The 8,742-nt window shown below is 39.6% G+C and overlaps 1 pseudogene across 1 annotated transcript in view; it reads right to left on the reverse strand.

Annotated features, from left to right (window-relative positions):
* The window catches only part of LOC311204216 (nischarin-like), a 32,894-nt pseudogene extending 24,487 nt beyond the window's left edge, over nt 1-8,407 (reverse strand). The window contains exon 1 of the transcript in view: nt 8,225-8,407. The product of the transcript in view is annotated as a nischarin-like (transcript). The remainder of the gene's footprint in view (nt 1-8,224) is intronic.
* Nucleotides 8,408-8,742: the final 335 nt, after the last annotated feature.

The following is an 8,742-nucleotide window of genomic DNA, read 5'->3' on the forward strand; positions in this document are numbered from 1 at the left end:
AAAGGAAGGAAGGTTTAGATGAGATATTAGAGGGAAGCTTTTTACAGAGAGAGTGGTGAGGGGCTGGAACAGGCTGCCCAGAGAGGGGGTGGGTGCCCCATCCCTGGGGGTGTTCAAGGCCAGGTTGAATGGGGCTCTGGGCAACTTGTGTAGCTCCAGGCCTGGAGGTTGGTGTCCCTGCCTGTGGCAGGGGGTTGGAGCTCTGTGACCCTTGAGGTCCCTTCCAACCCAGACCAGTCTTGGATTCTGTCATTCTATGATAATACACAAACACAATACACAAGCAGGGAAGCAATTTTATTCTCCTTTATTTTTCACTCCTGCTTAATCCCATGTAGAATCAAATACTAAGGCATTGGAGAAATTAACCTTTTAGCCCAACTTTGCAGCAGAATTTTGCACTTAAAGAAACAGAAGCATGCTTATGTGACTGGTCATGGTAGTTTGAAGATGGTGATACCAATGATATGGATATTTTTAAAAAGTCTTTAATAGTATTTTTTTTCATACATTAAAAAAATAATGCTTGAACAATCTTGAAAATTAAGTGTGAACCAATCACTAGCAATAGTTTTGTGTGATGATGCTCCTTTGGTTTTTTCCCCCATGGTTTGAAATCTTTGCAATAAATCTGAGCAGCTTCTTGAAATCCCTATGCCTGCCTTGTAACAGTGAAGCTGCAGTCGGCCCATTAGTCATCCTGAGTGGGGTAAAAGCTGAATTATACTTCCCTGAAATATCTATGAGGGAAACATCATGGTTCAGGGATGCTCGTGGGATTGGTGTACTAACAGATTCCTGTAATGATAATTCTCTTTCTGGGAAGAGTGGGAATTCCTATGGCTGTAAAGGCAACAAAGCTATTCTTAGCCCTTGGCAATCTCTCATTAGCTACAGGTATCTACTGCCTAAAGTGATGGACAGAAGGAGGTGGCTAACAGCCCCCTGCCCCTTTGCCATCACTCCCGTATTAATAGGGGTCAGATTGAACTGTACCATATAGCATATCTGACCTGTGGAACAGCCCTGGTAAGTGCTGGTTTTGGAGAAAATTGTGACATGCTTCAGCTACCAGAAGTAAAACTGCAAAATTTGATTCCTAGCTCATTTAGAAACTTTTCCTAGCTTTGGCAAGTTTGTTGTTGTTCTCTTAACTGGGGAATGAGACTAGTGTGGTACTAAGAATATGATCTTTTTTTATATTCTATAATGAAAAATCTACTCAAAATATATGGATTAATATTAATTCATGCATATTTATGTATGTATCAACATATTTCAAATAAATAAAATTAGGAAAAAACCCACTGGACTGGTTGCAGCAGCTTTTCAAGATGTGTATTTGCTTTAAGTATGGCAGGCATTGTTTTCTCCTGTGAATTTTAAACAGATTTGAAATAACTAGACCTCTGGAAATTATCTTTCAGAGTGTATGTGGGAGGGGAGATGATCATTTAAGTAACGGAAGAAAATGGCCAATATTTTGTAATGAAAGCTTTGACCCACCCTCTGGGGAAGACAGGTTGCCTTTTGGGTGAGTGACTTTACCTGCCAGTCATACAGATGATTCAATAAGTGATGCCTCTCCCTGAACCCCAAGCCTGGTGCTGATCTTAATTTGGTGCCTGGTCAAATCAGAAACATAAAACTCAATCTGTCTCTAAAAAGAGCTGACTGTAGAGAGGAAGGAATGACTAAAATGTAAGGGAGGAGGAAAAGTTTGTGCTTGAAAGGGCCTCAACATTTAAATGTTAACAAGCAGATAACAAAACCAGGAGAAAAACCTATAGGAAACAATCCAATAGCTATAAAATGACAGGTCCCAACTCCCCAACAATCAGATGCTACCAGGTAATTAAATATTTTATATATAGAAATAAAACATATTTTTATTTTATAGGTATATACTGTGTAGGGCTCTGTAGCATGTCCCTCTGATCTAAAGTTTAGTCAGATATAACGCAGTGAAATTAAAGTCACAGCAAAGCTGATACATTAAACTGAAAAGGTCAGAGGGCTGATTTATAATTGATATGAGATTTCTTGCTGGTTTTGGTCTTCAGAATTTAACTAAGAACTTCTGTCTGAAGAGTCAGAATAGATTTTAAAAAGTATTTTGAAAACCCCTGGAGGTTTTGGAGTGTTTATTTTGGGGGGGGGGGGGTGTGAGCAGGGAAGGGGTCTGTCTGTTTTGGGTTCTGTTTTGTTTTGGGCTGTTTGTTTGCTGGGGTATTTTTGTTGTGCTTGTTTTTCCACAAAAGAGAGAAAGGAAACAATCTAGGATTGTTTTACACTAAAAATATGCTATTAATTTGGAAAATGGCAATAGATTAATATGCTTTTGAGTATTACAATGAGATGAATAGAGGTGGCTTATGAGGGAAGTGAAGTCTGTTATAGACTGTGAGTAACAGAGAGCTCATTTTGGTGGTCTGAGTTATTCTGCTTGAAAGCTCAAGGCAGCTTCCAGAGGATTTGGGAGTGCAGCAGTAATGTACCCCAATATACATTTTTGAAATGCTCTTTATCTGATGGGCTAGTCAATCCTAATACCTGGGCAATTAAAGAGGAATGAAACTGGTCTACTCTCTGGTGCACTTCTTGAAATAACTGCAAATGAAGGATTCTTTGTCTCCATCTCTCTCCAAGAGTACAGTCCAAACTGGACTCTAATCCAGTCTATTGGAACACTATTTTACAGGACTGGGTCAGCACACCTTAAGACCTTCTTTGACTTTTTTTTTCCATTGATGAAAATTGTAGTGGCTTTAAATATTTCAAGCCTGTTGAGGTTCATGGGACTATGGTAGTTCAGGACAAAGGAAGCCTCTCTATGGATATGGATTTGTCTGAACTCAACTGTCCTGAACATTTCAGTAAAATTGTATATACGAGGACTGGAGCTAGTGCAAGTGTGAGAACTGAATTTGTAATGGAACATGCAAATCATCTGATTTTATTTTGCACTGGATTGAGAACTCTACCAAGGTAATCAGGATGGTATGATAATGCCTTGACCTGTTGTACCAGGTTTATGTGAGATCTGGTACAGCATCACTCTGCCAAGTCATGCATCTCCTTTATGTGATGATGCCTCCTTGTAGGCTACAGATGGGAACCAAAGTTCAGTTGCCTTCTTATGTATTCACAATCAAGTTCATCTATACATGTATTAAATTTCACAACATTTTAAGATCCAAAGTACAGATACTCCACCTTCTCTGACATCGAGCTATATCAGTTTTCTATAAACAAGTAAGATTATACTGAATGATATCAATACAACAAAGCTGAAAGGAAGCAAAAGCAACATATTGCACCTCAAAATAGAAATAATAGAACTCATTGAGTATATGATATTAAAATTGGGATATATGAAATAAATTTACCATTGTTCTTTAATGTCGTTAACCTATAATAATAAATGCCACTTTACTAAAATAGTAACAGTTACCTAATACACAAGCTTATACCATTGTTCAAAGTAGAGATGCACAAATGGCATTAGCATATGCTATGAAGGAAGCCTCTATATTAAGCTTCAGGGACGCCTTGCTTTTCCAGAACTAAAACCAGGATTACACACAGACATAAACTTAAAATGTAATATAATGAAGTAGACTTGGATTAATCATCCCAAGCATTTGGCCCCCTGCACTACAGTAATGTTCTTGGTTTTAGCAACAAATATCCTTTACCTAAATGTGGCAACACTGCAATTTTATAGCAGTTCATTTTTGGCAGTTAGTACTCTTTTTGGGCGTTAATGTTTCCTAAGGTCCTGTTGATTTCTTTTCAGAGAGAGGCAAATCCATGTTTTCTCTATATTAAAAAATGTGGAAAGGAACAAGTTGGGAAAAAAGAAATCTCCCAAAAGCACAATTTCCAGTCAATGATTATAGTTCATATTTAAAGAAAACATCATATGGAAAAACCTAATTTAAGGGAATGAAAGATAATTGTGAAGATGAATAACACATTAGACAAGAGGAGGAATCACAAAGGATGACAGATTCAAAAGGACTGATGTCTTCATAGCCTTCTCCAAGGATGCAGAGCAAGACCGGTTGTAATTTGCTGACTCTCACGGTGGCAGAGGAGCAGCTTTTAAAGTTGAAGAAGAGCTTAACAAGAAAGTATTAAGACAGAACTCTAATTTAACAGGATCTTCCTTTCTCACACACAGGATTCATGTTCCTAATTAATGCAAATTAGAGTTGAACTCAGTACTATACAGCACTTAATTTTTTTGGCATTACAAAGAGAGTTCTATCTAAGTGCACACAAGGACATGCCTACTGTTTATGCATAATACTATGCTGAAAGGCAATTTTTTAATGTCAGTGTCAGCCCTGCCCTAAAAGTGATTTCAGAAGCTACACATCAGATTCCTTCTACAATCATATTGGTATAGATCTTACATAAGGTTATTAGTACATGAAAACACCCCAAACTGCTTTTTCCTTAACATGATTTGCATGTTCACGTAAATAAGATTTTAAGATTTCTGAGACTTGAAAAATCTGACAATCTGCTAGTGAAAATCACTCATCCATGGGTGAAAGTTGAGGTTCCTTCCTGTCAGTGTTGCGCTGATCCAGAGCTTAGATATCATACTTTAGCTTGATGGACCTTTCATTCTCAGGAAAGTACTTAACAGGTGACTGAAAATAGGATGCAGGCTCTCTCTTCACAAGCAGTCACATGGGGGTGGAAGTTACACCAAGAGATGTTTTAGTTCAATGCAAGAAATACGTTTTTTTACAGTGATTTACTTGACCAACCTTCCCAGGGACGTGTCAGAGTCCTCATAACTGGAGGCTTTAAAGATGCAAAAGGAACATCCATCTCCATGCCAATCCGGTTATGATGATGAGATACTTGGTAGATAGAGGTGAGAGGCTCCCTGAATCAGCCACAAATCAGTAGGCTCAAGCTGGTCAGTACTACTGGGGTGCTGTCACACAGCTTGTGTTTGAGACAGATCAATCATGCCAGTCTGCAAAAGAGCACACAGACACATCCTCTGAGCCCTTACAATATGCTTGACTGGAAGAGAACTGTATGCTTCAAGGTTGTAGAAGACACAGGCAAGGCATGTTACATGGGATCGTTAAGGATGGGCCTAGGAGAGCTTCATGGAATTAAAGAGATAAAACTAGGGAGAAATAGGAAGACCTGTCAGAATTTAATCTATTATTTAGTATTATTTCTACCTTTATTCTAAATGAAGTAAAAGAACAGCACAAAGCACAAGGAATAAAGTAAAAGCAACAAGGTTTCCACAGCTAGTTTAAGACAGAGTGCGTTATGAGTTCTGCTCCCTGCCAAGAAACCAAAATTATATATTGATGTACACATCCTTGCTTTTGCAGGAGTAGGATTCTGATGAGCATAAAACATCAGTAGCAGTGAACTGTGTAGGCAGGATGACAGTGTGTCATTTTTGAATTCTTGGTAAACAACTACATATGCTGCCCTCTTGTATACATGAAAATAAATCCCCGTGTCTAAGGTATAGAGGAATCCTTCCTGTGGAAGCAGAACTGGTCTCATCACGTAGTAACATCAATATTTTGAAAAAGTTAAATTACTTTTTGATTTACAAGATGAGAGGGCAAAAAGGAATCTCACAAACCGTTACTTTTTCAGAAGCTATAGCTCAGAAATAGTCAAGTGGAATCTTCTTTTAATTTGTATTAATTCCACATTGAATCCTGTACATCCAATTTTAGCCTAGCGCATTTTTACAGCTGAATGTACAGCTGGGACCTCTGGAAATAAGAGCTTTTATTATGGAAATGCTGGCATAGTTTTAGCTAGGGTCGGCACACGTAGCCTACTGTAATGTGCTTTAAAACTTGAGATGGAGACCAGAAGTCTGAGGCTTAACAGTAGCAAACCCTGTATGCCTGAAACACAAGCCTCCCCAAAAATGTCATGCAAGACTGCTGCTCCTGGCATAACTCTCATTGAGTTAAAAGGTCAAAATGAACCTCATTGTGCTTGTTTAAAAAGTAGATGGTAACAGGAAATGTATTGATTTGCAGATACAAATAAAAATTTTCAGAATGAGAAGATGTTGAAGAGCATAACAAGTCACACACCTGGGTACATATGAAACTATGTGATTGGTTAAAGAAAATTTAGGTGTGTTAAAATGGGTAAATGCTAATATTTTGAAATTGCTGATTTGGTTACTGACCAAAGATTCCTCAGCCAAAAAAAAAAAAAAAAAAGAAAAAGAGTAGTGGAATGTCAAAGCACTTTAATTTATATGTCTGCATAATTTTATACTAACAGGTGAGACAGTCTGGTCAGGATGAGACGATGGACTGATACTGCAGCAAATGATCTGAGAAAATGAGTTCTCTTTGTTCCCTTCAGGACAGGCCCAACTCTCAAGCCTGTCAAGGTCCCTCTGGACAGCATCCCTTCCCTCCAGCGTGTCACACAGCTTGGTGCCATCACCAGCCTTCCTATATAAACTAAGGAGGCAGTATCAGGCATTATGAAGCCTCAAGCATGCACATGGGCTAATATTGTAAAGATATTTTAGAAGACCAAAGTTCTGCAGGAAGATTATTCCCCAGTTGAATTCCTGTGGCAAATATTTAGCTTTTCTGCTGAATAGCTAACTACTTTTGGTAAATATTTAAAAAGTACTCTCAAGTCCCAAACAATTGCATTTCTACCTCAAGCCAGACTCCCCTAAACAAAGAAATGCAGATTAAACAACAGCTTCACTCATTTATGGATTAAAACTAAAGGAAGGAAGGTTTAGATTAGATATTAGAGGGAAGCTTTTTCCAGAGAGAGTGGTGAGGGGCTGGAACAGGCTGCCCAGAGAGGGGGTCGGTGCCCCATCCCTGGGGGTGTTCAAGGCCAGGTTGGATGGGGCTCTGGGCAACCTTGTGTAGCTCCAGGCCTGGAGGTTGGTGTCCCTGCCTGTGGCAGGGGGTTGGAGCTCTGTGATCCTTGGGGTCCCTTCCAACCCAGACCAGTCTTGGATTCTGTCATTCTATGATAATACACAAACACAATACACAAGCATGGAAGCATTCATATGCAAGTAACAGCAGTGCTTTGAAGAAGTGAAAAGGGATGAACATTACAGCAAGAAAGAAATCATCCAACTGAAAAGTGAGAATGACTGGAAGAATTTCTGCCTGCATAAAAATCTTTGTTGAAGTTACTGGACCAAAACGTTAATGAAACAGACACCATTTAAGAGAGAAACTTCCTGGTGATCCGGAAGTTTGCTTCATCTTAACAGAATTCTCCCTATGTTATCACACACATTTAACAGATTTAAAACCACCAATCAACTTACAAAAGCTCCCTCATGACAAACCAGTCCTCCTTGCTCACATCTGCAGGGCAATAGCAGCACCATGAACAGTTTATGCAAGTCAAACTCAGGCCTCAGCAGGGTAATTACATTCATGGAATACAACAAAAGCAGGTTCTTCTTTGTTGCTAAAGCTTTATCAACGCATCTAATGACCCACTACTTCTGAAGCCTTTATATGAAACCATGAAGAGCCATCTCAGCACATCCCACCCTGAAGCAATTACTGGTCCTCCTTTCCACAGAGTTCTCCAGTGCATTTTCCTCTTCATGAAGTTCAATCTCCCCCTTACAACACGATGCCATACTGTAAAAAAGCCCAATTATCCACAAGAGATGAATGAACAAATCACAATCTGAACACAAAAGCAAGCCACTGCTTATTTTCCTTTACCCTAACATTCTGTCTGCTGGCTGGAGCTGTTTCTCTAGAGGCCACTCCATCAGTGAGCTTCTCATGGAGAAGCACCATTTTTCTTCATTCAGGCTACTGGAAACTGTTCCAAGAATGAACCACAGATCTAAGCAGTAACCACTAAGTAGGGGTGCATGTGGATCGCTTCTGCAATGCTCCTTCAGAGAGCCAGCACTACTGACTTCAGCCTAACAACCAATTCAGCTGCAGATTTATTCACAGCTTCCAGCTACCCTGCCAGCATTTATTTCCTCCTCTTTGAGTCCCTACCCACACTACTTGTCAGCACAGCACCTACTGCAACAAAAAGTGCTGTCCAAAATCTGAAAAATATGCTTTGTTGCATCGTGCAAAAGGCAGAAAAAGAGCAGCTCCAGCTACTTTGTGAAGATTCCACACAGGTCTCTCCAAGCAAGACCCTCAGGCCTCCGTTTTTATATGCTAAAAACATAACTTACATAGAAATGAAAGTGTAGGAAGTGTGACAAAACTTTCGGAGCAGTGACAGGGAACTTGACTAGCAGAGTTTGCAGGTAGACCTCCAACTCCTTTTGCCTTTTCTCCACCAGGCTTTTGGAATTTTTCCCAATAATCTTCTTGGGAGGTAGGAGATTTTTATCTATTTTCTTTTCTGAAACAAGCTGAAAGACAAAGACCAGAGTTACGACCTGTTAGAAATGACAAAAGGTCCTAAAAACAGAACTTAAGGTAGACAAGTAGTGAAGCAGTAATTTATTATACATTCTTGCAAGAACGGGTGACCCAACAAAGTAGGACACTTTTGGTCAGTGCCTGCAGCCTTTTTATACCATACATCTATACATATTCATCACCTGTCCCGCTTCGTATTAAGATGAGTTCAAAGAGGTGGTTTCCATAAACTCCTCCCAATTGCGTCTGCGCGTTGTCCTGTGGTAGTGGTCGTCGGGGGTCTCAGCGATGAAGGCTCCGAGTCTTCCTCAGGTTGAACCTTTCA

The sequence above is a fragment of the Gallinula chloropus genome (assembly GCF_964237585.1).
Source record: "Gallinula chloropus genome assembly, contig: HAP1_SCAFFOLD_292, whole genome shotgun sequence".
Taxonomy (NCBI): Eukaryota; Metazoa; Chordata; class Aves; order Gruiformes; family Rallidae; genus Gallinula; species Gallinula chloropus.